The 16,499-nt window shown below is 39.6% G+C and overlaps 1 protein-coding gene across 22 annotated transcripts in view; it reads left to right on the top strand.

The window, feature by feature from the left end:
• SOX6 (SRY-box transcription factor 6) overlaps positions 1-16,499 on the top strand; it is a 673,059-nt gene that overhangs the window by 598,643 nt on the left and 57,917 nt on the right. The window lies entirely within an intron of this gene.

Raw genomic sequence — 16,499 nt, 5'->3', positions numbered from 1 at the left:
GGGGATGCTGATTCAAATGAGGCAAAATGACTTTTCTCAGGTCCATGCAGTGACTTACCCTACCTTCTGGGAAAAGACCCAAGCCCTCCCCTTGGCTTCAACATTGCTGCTTCTACTCATATAACCTTCTCTTGGGATTAGAGGTTTAAGATCCTCATTGTCATGATTAATAAAAGGCTATTTCCTGTGGTGGGCTCTGTATGGGGCTCAGGGGGTCCAGGGACATGTATGGCACACCTTGAATTAAAAGAGGCTTACAGTTTAACTGTAGAGTTAAACTCCATGTCTTTTAGATCCAAGATGGCATAGTTAAAATGCCCCTGGAGGACACAGACAATAAGTTAATGTCAGCGTTGCCTAAAGAAAAGAATGTTGGACCTGAAATGTGGAGATATGGATTTGATCATTGGTCAGATCCCCTCTCTAAGTCTCATTTAACTCATCTGTAAAATGGGGAAATGGTAATCCTTTTTAATTTAATTTGACTTTTCTTCTCCATTAAAAACAAGATTCCCTCTTTACTCTCACTCTGCTGGAAAAAAGAAAAGAAAAAATAATCTCACAACAAACATACACAGTCAAGCAAGACAAATTCTTGCATTATCCATGTCCCAAAATAAATCTCATTCTGCATCCTCTCTTGTCAAGAGGCAGATGGCATTTATCGCTGGTTTCCTGAAATCATGATTTGTTATTGTATGGATCAGAGAATATAATTTTTAAAAAGTTTTTTTTTTTTATTTTACCATGTTGTTGTCATTACGTAAATTGTTTTCCGGGTTCTTCTTATTTCACTCTGCATTACTTAATACACATCTTCCTAAGTTTCTCTGAAATTCTCAATTTCAGCATTTGTCCAAGCACAATGTTATTCCATTCATACATATGTCATAATTTGTTCAGTCATTTCCCAACTGTTGGACATACCCTCAGCTTCTAGTTCTTTGACACTATAAATAGAGTTGTTAGAGAAAATACTGGGTTTATCAGGAAAGCTCTTGTAGGAAAATGCTTTGTAAACCCTAAAAAGTTATAGAAATGTGAACTATTATGCAGGTAGTGATTGCCGTATAATATCTTGAGGGATGAGTATGACATAACAAAGTGCAGGGGAAGGGGCATGAGGACTTTCCAGTTAAGGGGAGTGTTATTAATAAAAACAAGTGGTCAAGAATAGGGGCAGAATTAATGGGGTATATTCAGAAAACAACAAGGACATTGATTAGGCCGGGGGAAAGTGGAAGATAAGATGGATAGGTTCTAAAGTAAGGAAGTCTTTCAATGCCTGACTTATGACTTTGGACCAAAAGATGGTTGGTTTCTTTACAATAGTTCCGTTGGATTCATTTAATCAACAAGCATTTCTTAAGTATTATGTGCCAGGTACTGGGTTAAATGCTGGCAAGTCAGAGACAAAAATGAAACAGTCCTTGACCTCAAGGGGCTTACAATTGAACAGATGGATTTCTAATTAAAATCTTGTAAGTTTTGAAAACTCTGTGTGGATTATCCCATTTGAACCTCACAACAATATTGTTGGGGTAGTTACTGCCATGGGTACTTTAATCCACATGGCCAGCAAATCAGCTTTTAAGCTTTTATTATCTTTTCTATTTCAGATGTAGAAATTGAAACTCAGAGAATTTATTTGTTCAAATTCACACAACTAATAAGTGTGAGAGACTAGCTATGAACCTAGATCTTTGTGATTTTGGCCCTTGTACTTTCTCTACATCATGGTAGCTTCTTATTAAAAAAAAAAAAAAAGCTTTCAGAAAGATATAGTTTGGGACCATTCAATCCATTGCTCCAAGAAAGACAGAAGCCCCTGATAATGACCCTCCCTGTGTCCATGGGGGCAACCTCTAGGTGGCACACTTGTTTAGTGATTGGCAACATTACTAGATCACATGTGGGAGAGGGGACATTGGCTGCCATAGAAACTTGTTAATTAAACTTTGTCTCTTCAAGGGCGCTTTCTGCTCCTGGGAGGCCAGTGTTCTCATTGCACTTCAAAGCCACTGTACTTATTGTTACACCCCCTTCCTTATCTCTCCCCGTTGCCTAAAATGCCATACTGCTATTTACCCAAGACCTTTGCTCCTTCAAGGCTCAGCTTGTGTTTCCTGACTCCCCTTGAAGCCTCCCTTGACCGTACCATCTTTTGTTGATCTCTTTTTCTGAACTGCTACAACATTTAGACTAGCCAGGATCTTGTTTAATGTTTTCTTAGTGTGTCAGGTGTGCCTGGGTAGGAGGGAGGGGATCTGGTCTAATCTAGTAAAAAGAATACCAAGTTGAGAATTAAGAGATCCAGGGTCAAATTTTGGCAAGTCATCTCAGCTGTCTGAATTTTAGCTTCCATTGCTTTAAAACAGGTAGTACTTATGCTGACTGTCTCATAAGGCTGCAGTGTAGAAAGTGCTTATTAACAACAGAGCTATCTGGAGAAACGCGAGTTATTTTTTAAACCCTTACTCTGACTTAAAAGCAATATTAAGTATAGTTCCAAGGCAGAAGAAGAGCAGTAAGGGCCAGGCAATGGGGGTCAAGTGACTTGCCCAGGGTTACACAGCTAGGAAGTGTCTGAGGCCAGATTTGAACCTTGGACTCTCCATCTCTAGGCCAGGCTCTTTATCCACTGAGCCACCTAGATGCCCCTTATTATTTTTCACATAGGTTCATTAAAGGCTTGACTCTTGGTTCTGCCTCTTCTTACCTGTATGTTCTCAGGTAAAGCTACTTCACGTGCCTTGGCTTCAGTTTTTTCTAGTGCCTGTTCCTGCTTCCAATAGGTCTAGGCAGTTCTTATTCTTGCATGCATCCACCAATGGAGAAGATATCTGAGATCTAAACTCTGCAAAAGAACTGTCCTGTTATTAGGGACATGCTGAGGACTACCATCCTCCAACTCCCCCATTCCTGAGGAACTTGAGCTCATGCTTCTCTAGTCTTCACATGCTCCTGCCTCATGTCTCTGTTCTGGCCATCTCCCACCTCCAGAATGCATTTCCTCCTCACCTCTGCTTCATGGAGTCCCTCTTCTCCTTGAAGAGGCAGCTTAGGACCTGTCTTCTGCATGAAGCCTTTCCTGATACTCTCAACTGCTAGTCCCTTGTATGAATTACTTTGTATATCTATTTATTCACTACTATATATCACTACTATATTATTCCCTACTATATATACTATCATTAATTACTTTGTATGTCTATTCACTACTATATATCATTTCTTTGCATATATCCTTATTCCCTACTATATATCAGTAATCACTTTGTATAGATTTATTCAGTGCTTTATGTCATTAATTACTTTGTATTTCTATTTATTTATTTTATATTTATGCCGTGTATATCTTTGTATATCCTTGTTGTCTACCCCATTAGAGCATAAACTCATTAAGAGCAGGAATTGTTTCATTCTCTGCCTTGTATTGAGGCGCCTGTCACAGTGCTTGGAATATAGTTGGTGCTTAATAGATGGTTGTTGATTGATTGATTTGGCTTAACCTGCCATGTCCCTTAGGTCTGGTAAAGCCAGCTGGAGTTTTAAAATGGGAGGTAGGCAGAATTTACTAAGTGACACACTTGGAAGATTGCCCTCTAAGGCTTACGTGAAAGCCCAAAGAATGTCTAAAACCAATGTAGGTCAAGCATTTTTCTGGCTTGGTGGTCGGAGGACAAATTTGAGCATGCTTTCTGGTGGCTCAGTTTTACTGAGTGGTAAAATGGGGAGAGCACCTTTCGCCCTTGTGAGGAAGGAGCAAACGCCTATTGATAAGTCTTGAGAAGTCCCTGTATTGATGAGTATTAGGTGAGCAGGAGATCCAGGCAGTGAGTGCCTCTGGGTCCTGCGGGGCCTTGGTGTTGTGTGTGCCCTGCCTACGGTTTCCCTCACTACTGGCTGCTCTCCACTGCCTCAGGCCTGCTGAATGAATAAGACTCATGCCACAGTCTTTTCATAAATAAGACAATTCCTTGTTTATCATCTTTGTGGGTGGTAGTAGGAAGGAGAGGATGTGGAAAGGAAGTCTATTTTGAGTAAATCAGGCCTGTTGTACCATAGATCTCTGGGGTTTATAGGAAGCATCTATTTTCCCTCCAAGAATTAGCTGAGGATTGAGAATTAGCTAAACGTAGATGGATTTACTGATCAGCACAATGCGGCAAGATCCAAACACCCTCTGTCTGTGTTAATGAATAGCAGACAGCTTCTGACCACTAGTTTTTCAGAAGTCATTTCTGAAAGCTTATATAAATTTTTTTTAAAGGTAACTTAATGGAATGAAGAAAAGGTACAAAATTATCTATGGGCGATGTTCGAGGGGATATTAAATATTGATTTATCTCCTAGTAAGAATCATACTAAAGAATGAGGCTTGCCGTCAAATCAATTTATCTGGAATGCAAACGGTATGCCTGTGTTTAGTACAATGGACAAATGAATCTTGAAAGAAGTAGGAGCGCGAGGAGGCTGAGCATTTCAGCTCCATCAGACGGCTTTCAGAATCGGCAGAGAGAACTCTCCTCTCCGATGGAACGATTCCTAAATATATCATCTTGTTTATATTAAGACTTGTCTCATTTCTTTGGTCCAAGCAGCCTCATCATGCAGCCCTTCTTGTCACACTACCAATAAAAGAGATTTTCCTATTCCCACACTCCAATGCAGATCAGCCAAAGGAAAGAGAGCTGGTCATTTCGGGGAGTCTTTATTTATTTATTTGTTTGTTTAATTATTTATTTATTTTTGCCCACTTCCCCTCTACTGTCAATGTCATCCTTAGGAAAGTCAGCTTCTCTTCAAAAGAGAAACATTGGCCTATGTGAGTTTTGACCAAAGGAAAAAGAGTCTTCCCTTGCCCTTTCTAGAATGGAAAAGTTGCTCTCTGGTAGAATTTGGTCTAGTTTGTTTTTCTATGGAGACCAATACTTCATGCAAAATGATGCTAGCAATACTTTGGGCATATTGCATTGAGGATTTCATACTTCAGAGGTTGGACTAGATACCCTCTGAGGACTCTTCTAACTCAGAGATTCTAGGATTAGATGAAATTTGTCCTTCTTATAGCTGCTAGTGATTTTTTAACAGTAATTATTCCACTACAATTTAACCCCTTCGGTTGCTAATTAGTCTAAAAAGAACCACGATGTACCATACAGGACTCTATGATAGGAGGGAAAGAAAGGCCAGCTGTAATAATGTTCACATAGCAAGCAATTTGTCCTGCTCATTTTTCTTGTATGTTTCCCTGCTTAAACTTAAATTGCTAATTTCCTTATTAGCTAACTCATTAGATAATCTGGTGTTCCGAGAGTCCCTTAACTGAATGTATCACCCTTAAATAGGTTTTCCATTCTCTTGTTTGGAGGTCAAAGGGCAGGCCTGCTGTTTTGAATTTAGAATAGGCAGATGGGTTCCCAGGATAAGTTAGATGTAGCTTTGTGTACAGAGAGAATAGAGGCCACATGATAGCATCACAGAATAGAGTGCCATCACTTCCCATTCTGTGGGTAAATCTCGGATTAATGGTATGGAGACAGATCCTTTAAGAGTCCAAATCTGAGTGTGTGGTGTTAAATACCTTTTCTCCTCTGAGCACTTAGATCCTCACAGAAGAAACCAAATTTGCTATCTTTTGGCTTTTGTTTTGTTTTCCGGGCCCAATCAGAAGTTCTGTTCCAGGCTCAGTATTACCTGGCTGTTTAAATTCTTTGCTGAGAATAAAAGGAGAAGATTAATTTCCGAGTTCAAGAGAAATAAATTCTCTGCTCAAGCTATGCGTGCTGTTGCATCCTGTAATGCACACTGCATCTCAATGGGCAACCTAGGAACATAGGGGACAATAAAGGCTCCCTCAAACAGGATCTAAAAATCAAAACACCCCCTAGGAGAGGAACGTTTTTCAAGTCCCTCTGCAATTGAGGATTATCGAGAAAGGGCAGGTGATTCTGCCCTTTCCATCACAGGCAGAGGTACAAATGAACATTTGTACCGTGACATCTCTCTGTGCATTGGGCTGGGCTGGCTAGCCAGCCGAAGACAAATGGGGTGATGTGTGGAGAGTACATCCCTCATTTACATCACATGCATAATGTACTCACACTAGCTACGATATGAGATCTGTGGGCCTGGCAGTGTTGCCTAACACACATGGTAATCAGCACATTTTCTTGAGGCTGAAATAATCAGAGGAGCATGGCAGCGATGTGGGAACAAGGGGAAATAACATGCCGTAATGATGTTGCGAGCATTGTTCTGTTGTCATCCCTCTTGATGTGTTTGCTTTCCCTCGGAGCGGGACAAAGGAACCTTGAATTTAACAGAGTCAAACATGGGAAATGGAAAGCCAGGCATGCTTCAGGCATCAAGTGCCAGCCCAGGAAAACAGAGAACATGGCCCCAGCTATAGGGTCAGAGATTTACAACTGGAAGGGACCTTACAGGTCAAATAGTTCAGCAGGTGATTAGAGAGGCTTCCCTAGACTAATGTAGATGTAGCCACAGAGACCAGTGACACTCCTTTCAGACTCCAATGTGGGTCTGTGTGTGCTTAGATTTATTTCAACTGCAGGACAGATGTGTGACCTGGACAAAGAACACCTCTCATCTCTCAGTTCTCTCTTGCTCTCATTTTTACTCATATGAAACACAGACCTAAGTCAACTGTAGTTACTAAGCTTCTAATTAAGAAATGAAGTAGAATTAGGTTTTCTTTCAAATCATGGCCTGATGCCTCAAATATCCTATTCTTTTCAAACATCATCCTTAGCCAAGTAACATCTTTATCATTTCACAGTTTCATTAAAGGCACAATAATTTCATAGCATTTCTTGCCTAAATCGTTCAAGATTTTAGCAAGTGTAGTCCTACATATATTTGACAAAGCAATTTGCCAGTCCCTGCTCTACAGCCATTTACAGTATTCTCAAATAACTCTTACACATGAGTTCAGTCAATAATTGGAAGCCCAGATGTTTGAACCAGATATAGCAGATACACTGGAGCTATATTTTAAACACAGCTACTTTTCCTTTGTCTGCTAATCAGCTTCACAACGTTGCACTTGGCCATTTTCAGCTGTGCTCTAATTAAACCTGGAAACACATCTGGCACAGACGTACCCTGCCCCACCTCCAGGCATGAGAACATATACCCATGCCCGCTCGCTTGGGCCTTCACTGCACATGTGCATGGCTGGGTGCGCTCTTGCCTGCCCATATTTCTTTCTATCGTCCAAAAAGTGGAGGGACTTTTTGAAGTTGAGCCACAGCATCCTTTGTCTTCTTGAATAAGGAGTTTAATTGTAGATTAGTCCTCCCTCCCCATCCCTAATAATTCACACTATACATTTTATTTGGAAAATTGATCACTCTTGGTGAAAAGCCTGGCAATTTATGAGTTTGGTCTCCAAGCATAGCTAAGGTTCTTTGTGAAAGATAGATAACCTGTGACACCCAAGTGCAACAAGGAACTGCATTTGGAAAGAACAACAGGAGGAAGATTCTCATTTAGCCCCCAATAACACTTAATTCTTCCTTTGCAATCAGATATTTTCTCACAAAACATGCATCCCATTTTTCTTGTTAAATATTTTCCTCCTTGCTCCTGTCTGGCCATTTCTCCTGTGACATGAATCTCTGTTAGTTCCCTCTCTTCTGACTCACAGGAATATTGTGAGCAAGTCTAAGTCATTTTCTGGGAAACGAACCCGGCAAGACTGTTCAGAAGGTTTTTTTTTTAGAGGTGCCGTGGATCCTGGTTCCGGTGAGGAGTTTTTTAATCTGTGTCTTATTTAGTCTGGCATGCAGTGTGACACCACTTAATTGCATGTTATTTTGTGGTAACAACAGAGTAACTACATGTTAACTCTGTTGGAAGTAATGGTAATTATACAGCCATTGATATCAGTTCTCCCACATCTTTGGAGAACCATACAATTAACACATATCACCACAGTTGGGCACTCTGTCTTTTGTCCTATGTGAGATTACTGATACTGGAATACCCATCTCTTTTTCTAGAATATTTAGGTGACCTGTAGGTGTTCTTTCTTCACCTTCGAAATAGCTTTCCAATTTTAGAAACAACATGAAAAATGTGGTTTTTAAAATTTTAGTATAGATCTTGAAAGAAAGCTGCTTGAACTACTCATTGGATTTCAATAAATCAATAATTAAACATTTATTAAGCATCCATTATGTGCCAGGTATTGTGCTAAGCTTTAAGGATAAAAGAAAAGGGGGAAAGGGCAAAAGAGAGTCCCTGTCCTCAAGGAACTTACAATATAACGGAAGAGAGGAGAAGATCCAGTTATTCACTTAAGAATTCATATTTGACTTTTGTGGACTTCTTGTAACCTATCCTCCAGGCATCAGTGAAGAGGAGCAACCCTGGCCATCATGGAATTAATCATTGACTTTTGAATTTAATGACTTTTTTCTTACCCCCTCCCATTCTTGTCATTGGAGGAGATTTAATTACAGAAATAGAGATGTGTTCTCTCCCAGACCTAGTATAATGGCTTAATAATGCCATTTTTGGATTCCTTCTTCCTCCTGCTGCTCCCAGTCATCCTACTGGACAAAACCTTGGTTATGCACTCATCAGAACTGTTCTGGACTTCTGCCTCTTCCACCTGTTAGCTCCGACCCTGGCCAACCCACTTTACCATTCTGAATTTCAATAAAACAGATAAAAATGGCTACCTGGCCAGTTGCTCGAATCATCAAATAATTGAGAAAAAAACATGAAGAATCATTCTTATATTGCTTTTCTTCTTTTCTCCTTTCTTTTCTTTTTTCTCATGCATCTTATCCATCCCTATACCCCTTTGTCCTTGGCAGGCAAAATGTTTTTCTCCTTCCTTCCCCCCACCCCTTTTCAACAATCCTCTTTCCCTTGAACCTCAGTCAGGAACCCACATGCTGGTCAAGTGAAGTACACTAAGATACCTTATCTTGCCCAATACATATTGACCCCTGGACTGTGAGGAGATGCACAGATACAGTTTCTCTTTCATTCCTAGTTTTGCTTGCCTGAGGAGGGGAGGTAGACCCAAGCTATAATTCTTTGACTCACTTTCTGATGTAATTTTACCATTTGCTTTCTGAGGTCACTATTCTCTCACTGAGAAGCTGTCATCATGAGTTTTTTAGAAAACATGATTCCTATTAGCCAACCTCCTTTTATGTACTTTACTGCTATTTTATCTCTAAATACCTAATGGACGTCTGTTACTGCTTTAATATTTCATCTTTTCTCTGTAATGAGGGGGCTGTGCAAGATGATTCCTAAGATCCCTCCTTGCTTTGACATAATATGCTCTCTGTTAAGACCCCTTCTAGTTTGGAAATTGTCTTACTATTTGGTTTTCTCCAGAAGCTCTCCCAACTTCTTTGTGCATACTAGTGATACAGTTTCAGAGGTAGCAGACAAATACTTTTTGGCAAAGAAGTGTGACCATAGTTTGGCAAGTCTATGACAGACAGATTAGTTTCTAACATTTTCCTTGAGAAGATGAATAATTGCACAGAGGCTTTTAAAAAATGCCATGGTAAAGTGATTTTTACCAGTGTTGCTACAGCGTGGGAGGGAGAGAATGGGCCAGTCAGATTTGCTTCAAAACATTGGGCTGATGTCATGGAGAGAGCCCCAGACTGGGAGTTGTCAGGGTCCTACCATCTCCAGGCCAAGTATTCGTAGGGGACTAGGGAAGGGCGCAGATGGTGGTGTCAAGTATCCAGCTGTTGTTAACCTTGTGACATTGGGTTATCATGGCTCAAACCCTTCCGGGCTTTGTCAATTCTAAACTTCTGGCATCTTAAAGTCTGGCCCAATTTACATTGCTTCCCCAGAGTCATATGTATCCAGGGAGAGCTACTTGGGAACATCAGACATGTCCTGCCCCAGCCCACTATCCTAGGCATGCCAAAAGAGATGCTACCTGAAGTTCTCTGTCTCTTCTCTCCTTCTTGTAGTCCCCCTCCGTTTCCCCCGCATCTCTAGGCCACTTTCTAGACTAAGCTAAAATCTTTCTAGCCTTCTTAATTTTAGTGCTGTTTCTCTGAGATTATCTCTTCTAAATACTAATATCTCCCCCCCCCCCCTGTCTACTGTCTTTCTCCCTCTCCCTCTGCATTTCCCTCTCTCTGTCTGTCTCTGTCTCTTTCGTACATAGTTAGAATAAGAACTCTGCCATGGCAAGGCATTGTTTTTGCTTTTCTTTATATCTTCAGCATTTGGTCCAGTGCCCCACACAAAGTACATGCCTTATAAATATATATTTACTTGACTTAACAATCAGTCCTACAAATAACAGTGTAATTGATATCTCTCCAGACTTTCCTTGCTTTTTTTTAAACAATGAAAGTAAGGAGTTATTTTAAGTAAAAATCATGTTTAAATTAAACTATATTTTTAAATTATATACATTACACTTATTTTTAACTCTATGCTATGCTTATAATAATGTATGGCTTAAAGTATATGCTTTTAAAAGTCCTAATTATTATCTGAAATGTAGCTGCCAGATTTTGGCAAAATAACTGCCCAAGGTGATCCTATTGGACTCAATATTTACTCAGTGTCTCGTTGCAGTTCCTTTGTTTTTGTGCTCAGACCAAAGGTGATGAAGTATTATTAGCCTTTTATATAAATGCAGTTAACCAAGTTTTATAATTTGTAATAATGTGTTGATTTTTTTTGGGGGGGAGATTCTATATCATTTTACCAGAGGATTTTCTATAAATTTGTTACTGAGTCAAGCAGTGAATGAGGACATGTTCGGAGACAGCTCTGTATCATGCCTTTGTGCTCCATTAAGAGTTGGAAACCGCATGAAAGTAGTAGTCTGCCGACCACACAACTGGTTATGCTTAAGTCTGAACGCTTCATAACTCTAACTACTGGGGAGTTGCAAACTTATAAATAACCTTGCAATTGGTTAAAAACCATATTAAAACCATATGAACAGAGACATAAAGCATTTGGTTCAGGGAGTTCAGTAAGTACCATATTCCCTCTGATCGCAACTTGATTCAGTACTTTGGGCCCACTGGTGTCATACAGATGGGTTCAGGACTAATGCTGCTTTGTGATTTTGCTCTTCTTGGGCAGCAGCCGAGGACTGAGGAGCAAGGTGGCATCCTTTGTAGGGGTGGATGGAGAACCCTGTGAATGTTGTGGAAAACTGGGTTTTAGAGTATGGGAACACTTTTCTCAATTGAAAATCAATTCAGTATTTAATTAATAGAACAGTGAAGTGGCATAGTAGATAAAATGCTGATTCTGGAATCAAGAGGGCCTGAGTTCAAATATGACCTCAGGCATACATTAACTGTGTGACCTGGGAAAATCACTTAACTCTATTTGCCTCAGTTTCCTCATCTGTAAAATGAACTGGGAAAAGAAATGCCAAACCACTCTATTATCTTTGTCAAGAAAACCCCAGATGGAATCACAAAGAATCAGAGATGACTGATGGGTCCAAAAAATTAACATACCTACTATGTGCCCAGCATTGGAAATATTAAAGATAAAAATGAAGCAACTATTTGTTCTCAATGATCTTATATTCTGGGGGAAGTTGAGGGAAGGCATGTGTATATTCATTTAGTACAAAATATATCCGAAGTGACTTTGGTAGGGAGAGAATACTAGAACCCCAGGGAATTAGAAAAGGCCTTGTAGAGTAGAGATCACTTAAAATGAGCCTTGAAGTAAGCCATGGATTCCAAGAAGTGAAGGTAAGAAAGGATTACCTTCCCAACATGGGGGACAAGCCTTACAGAGACATGAAGGAGGGAGATAGGAAGCGTTGCATATGGGCAACAACTCCTTAGCCACATGATACAGAAACAACTAGGGACTTCATATAGTAGCAAAGCATCTGGAGCTAGGACATAGGCCAAGGAGAAAAGTTATTTATCCTCCAAGCAGAGTGTCAGCATAGAGCAATAGTTACAGACTGGGGAAAGCAGTGGTCTGACCATGCATAAAACTTTTCTTAGTTCTTGGGAGGGAAATATCCTATAACTTTAGAAAGAAAAAAAAAAGATTTTTGGATCTGCCTTTTATTCTTTGTTCTTCCACTTATTAGCTGTAGGAGCTTGGGTGACTGAACTCTGAACATTAGTTTTCATCATCTATAAAATAATTAAGAGTCTGCACACCGTGTCCTCCAAAACCTCTTATATTTTGCAGTTCTGGATTATGTAACACTGATTATTCAGTCCCTTAGTGTGAATCAGCTTGTTTTTTTTTTTATGACCCCAAAGCACTTTCTTTACAATATCTTTGTGAAGTGAGAGACAGAAGAATTATGATCTCCACTTCCCAGATAGTGGTAAATGGTAGTATCATATAATAGAGAGAGAACTGGCCTATGGGCCAGAAAGAGATAGATTTAAATCCTGCTTCTGGTACAGACTTGCAAGGAGACTCTGGGAACATCTGAAGCTCTAAACATGAAGTGTTCTGGGTGACTTTCTAAGACTGTTTTGGAGAGAGAGTGCTGACATGCATTGGTAATAGTTTATGCCAGTGAAGTCATAGGTACAGTCCCTGCTTCTTCCTCAAACTCTATCCCTTTATCTTGGACACTATCCCAAACCCTAACTCTATGCCTTACAGATGTTGGGAGCCAGAGAGTTACAGTCAATGCTAGGAGGGAATTCCATCTAGTCCATCAGGGATTCTTAGCCATTTTTGTAGCCTTAATCTTTTTTGGCATTTGAGTGAAGCTGATAGACTCCTTCTCAGACTCATATCAAAACACATAAGCTAAAATACATGGGATTACAAAAGAAATCATGTACAGTTATCCCTTCTTTATTGTCATTTTCCCCATCATCATTTTGATCTATTGTGGGTTGGCATGAGAAATTTATTGGGAATTTTTTGGTAGTTTTGTAGAAGCTGAAGATGACACACTAGGGCCAGCAGATGACACAGAAAAAGTTGAGAAATCCAGAAATTCATACTTAACCCAGAATTTACAATAAGTTACAGTAAAGCCCCCATAAATGAAAAAGAAAACATTCAGATTTCTTCTCTGGTGTGAAAGGAGAGCCAAAAATTTTTATGTGAATTTTCTAGATTGTGGGGTTACTGTGAAACTAACCCACATAATGAGGAAGAGATAACTGTATCCTGAAACAAAATCATCAAAATATAGTTTTAAAAATGACCACATTATGGCCCCCAGCTAAAAGGACCCCTGTTCTAGTTCAACTCTCCCCTTTTGTCTGATTAGAACATTGATGCCAAGGAAAACAAAGCAAATTGTCCCAGATACTACTTGAACCCTGGTCCTCACTCACTTGGGCTAATTTTGTTTGTGGCTAGATATCTATGTCTGTTTCTGTGACTATAGATATCTTTATCTGTGATTATATCTGTCACTGTATCTTTTTGACTGTACCTATTTCTATATCTATATCTGTGACTGTGTCTATCCATTTGTAGTGCCTGTGACTATATCTCTGTGCCCATCTATATCTATGACTATATTTCTGAGTCTGACTGCTTGGGTCTCAGTGTGTCTGTGACTCTATCTATGACTATGCCTAGGACTGTGTCCATGCCTCTGACTGTGTCTTTATCTCTAGCTGGCTATCCTAGTCTGTCTCTGTCTATATCCATTTGTCCAGCAGACCTGTCATTTCATCAGGGTAGGGAATCCTCTGGTATGGAACTTCTCACTAATCACATAAATCATAGGATCATAGATGTAAAACTATCTGGAAGACACTTTCATTTTAGATGAGGAGACTCAGTCTCAGAGTAGTCAAATGACCTGCCAGAGCTTCCTAGATTAGTAAATGTCTGAGTTGAGATTTGAACTCATGTTTTTCTTTCTCTAAGTCAAAGACTCTAGCCAATTTGCCATGCTGCACCCTGTCTGGGTGCTGGAAAGTTGGTGACTTGCCCAGGGTCACACTGCGTGTGTTAGTGATAAGACTGACACATATTATGCTGTCTTTAAGGATGGTCCTCTATCTGCTTTGCCATGATGACCTATCTCCGAAGCATCTATTTGCTACTACCATGTACTCAGCCCTGAGAGGTACCATGGGGTTTGCTGAAGATATATCAGAAGACATAGTTGCTGCCTGTAGGAGATTGCCATCTAGTTGGGAAAATAAAATTATAATTGTATTGAACATCATGAGACAGAATAAATTTAATGGCTAAATGGCATGATATAGATCATAAATTGCTATGAAAATTCAGAGAAATGAAAGTCAATGTGGACTGGCAAAGTCTAGAAGTTTCATGGATGAATTCATAGTCTTGAAGGATATATTCTGTGAGAAAAGACAATTCAAAAATAAGAATTGTGGCATAGGAGGAGAAATGAAGAGTGTGGCCAAGTGGCAGAGTATTAAATTGGGCTTTAGGTAACCTAGGTTCTAGACCTGGATCTTCCCTTTACCAGGTATGGGATCTCAAACAAGTCACACCTCACCTTTAGCCTCATTGTGTTCTTAAAAAAAAAAATAAAAAAAGAAAGTATTCAGGGGCAGCTAAGTGACTCAGTGAAGTGCCAGGTCTAGAGATGGGAAGTCCTAGGTTCAAATGTGACCTCAGATATTTCCCAGCTGTGTGACCCTGGGCAAGTCACTTAACTCCCATTGCCTAACCCTTACCACTCTTCTGCCTTGGAACCAATACCCAGTATTGATTCTAAGATGAAAGTAAGGATTTAAAAAACTAGAAAGGATTCAATTCAATTTATGCTTCTGGCATTCTATCATTCTCTTGCACCACGTGCATGGCATATTTATGGTTATAGTAACATAGTGATGGTCTCACTTCTAATGATTAGAAGATACTGATTTCTAATTAGAGTACAAGTGCAGGGTTGAGGAAAAGCAAGAAATTGGTATAGATAAGTTAGAGTGGGATGAGTTTGTGGAGGGCCTTGAAGGCCAGATATAGAAGTTTGCTCTTGATGCAGTAGGAAACAGGCAGTTATTAAAGGTTTTTTGTTTTGTCTTATTTTTGAGTGGGAATTGAAGCTCTGGAAGCAGTACCTAATGAAGATCAATGTGGCAGCAGTCTGCTCTGTGACTTGAAGTAGGGAGATTCAGGAAAGCAGGAAAGACAGCTAGGAAGCTCCCACAATCTAGGCATATGGTCATCAAAGGGTGAATGGTGTCAGTAGGAATGGAGAAGAAGATTTGAAGAGAATTTTCAAAGAGAAGAATTGATAGGACTCAACTAGTGGAGATGCAGGAAAAAGAAGATATAAAGAAACCTCAAAGGTAGGGGTTCTTCACCTCTTTTAAGTCATGGGACCCCTTTGTTAGTCTAGTAAAGCCCATGGATCCCATCTCAGAATCATGGTTTAAATGCCTAAAATAAAAGACATAGGATTACAAAAGGAAAGCAATTATATTGATATAGTTATTACAAACAAAAGAAAGACCCTAGTTTAAGAACCCCTGCTTTTAAAAAGGCTTGATCCTTGGGTGACAAGAATTGTGGATTTCCTTTGACAGAGACCAGGAAGTTGGGAATTATACTTGGTTTGAGGGCAAGCTTAGTTTGGTTTTAATATGATAAATAAGGTGGTGCTGGAGATAAGGGATGGGAATAGCAATAGGATCCAGGATTTCATTGAAGTAGGGAGCTCCTAAGAAAGAATTCCTTCCTGCATCAGGTTCACTCTTTACCACTTATAGTCATTAGAGTTGTCCAGAAAGCAGAGAGGTTCAGTGCCACCCTGCCAGTATATGGCAGGGGCAGGACTGGAATCCAGGTGGATTTGATTCCAAAGCCAGCTCTCTACTGACTATGCCCCACTATCATATGTGAAAACATAATAGTGAAAATGTTCAATAGGCAGTTAGAGATGAAGCACAATAGGGTAAGAGGACATTGAAGTAATTATTGAAGATATGAAAATTGGTGATATCTCAATATTTTTAGGGATTTTTGAATTTTCATCAAGATTAGCCATATAAATATTCTTCCTTTCTCTCAAATTCTCTTGCTACCAAAATAAAAATAAATATGAATGATGGGGATGTAATATTATCCTTTATTCCAAATTTCAGGGCATTGTAGAAAGAGCACTAAAAAGAGAATAAGGAGATCTAGGTTCTAGTTCTAGGCTTCCTGTGTGACGTTTGGCAAGTTCTTTCCTCTCTTTAAGCCTCAGTTTCCTGATCTATAAAATGGGAGAGCTGGATGACATCTGAGGAGTCTCTCCATTCACATGTTAAATGAGTGTGCAAACTTTGCTTCTGATTTAGATTTATTAAAATCTTATGGTTAAATTTTGGTTAAATCAGCATAAAATTCCCAGGAATTGAAATAAAAAGCCTGCACAAATCTCACAAAGCACATTGCACATTTTAAGTTTGAGAGTACCAGAGACCAGCAGTTTTGTTTACTGACTCCTCTATATAAACAGAATAGAGATGGTAATTAACTAATAACCCACATATGGGTTTATTTAAGACAGCTAGTGTAAAGTAACCTAATTA

Source organism: Monodelphis domestica, chromosome 6 (genome assembly GCF_027887165.1).
Source record: "Monodelphis domestica isolate mMonDom1 chromosome 6, mMonDom1.pri, whole genome shotgun sequence".
Classification (NCBI taxonomy): Eukaryota; Metazoa; Chordata; class Mammalia; order Didelphimorphia; family Didelphidae; genus Monodelphis; species Monodelphis domestica.
The sequence above is the reverse complement of the archived record's forward strand: the minus strand, read 5'-3'. Positions and strand labels throughout refer to the sequence as shown.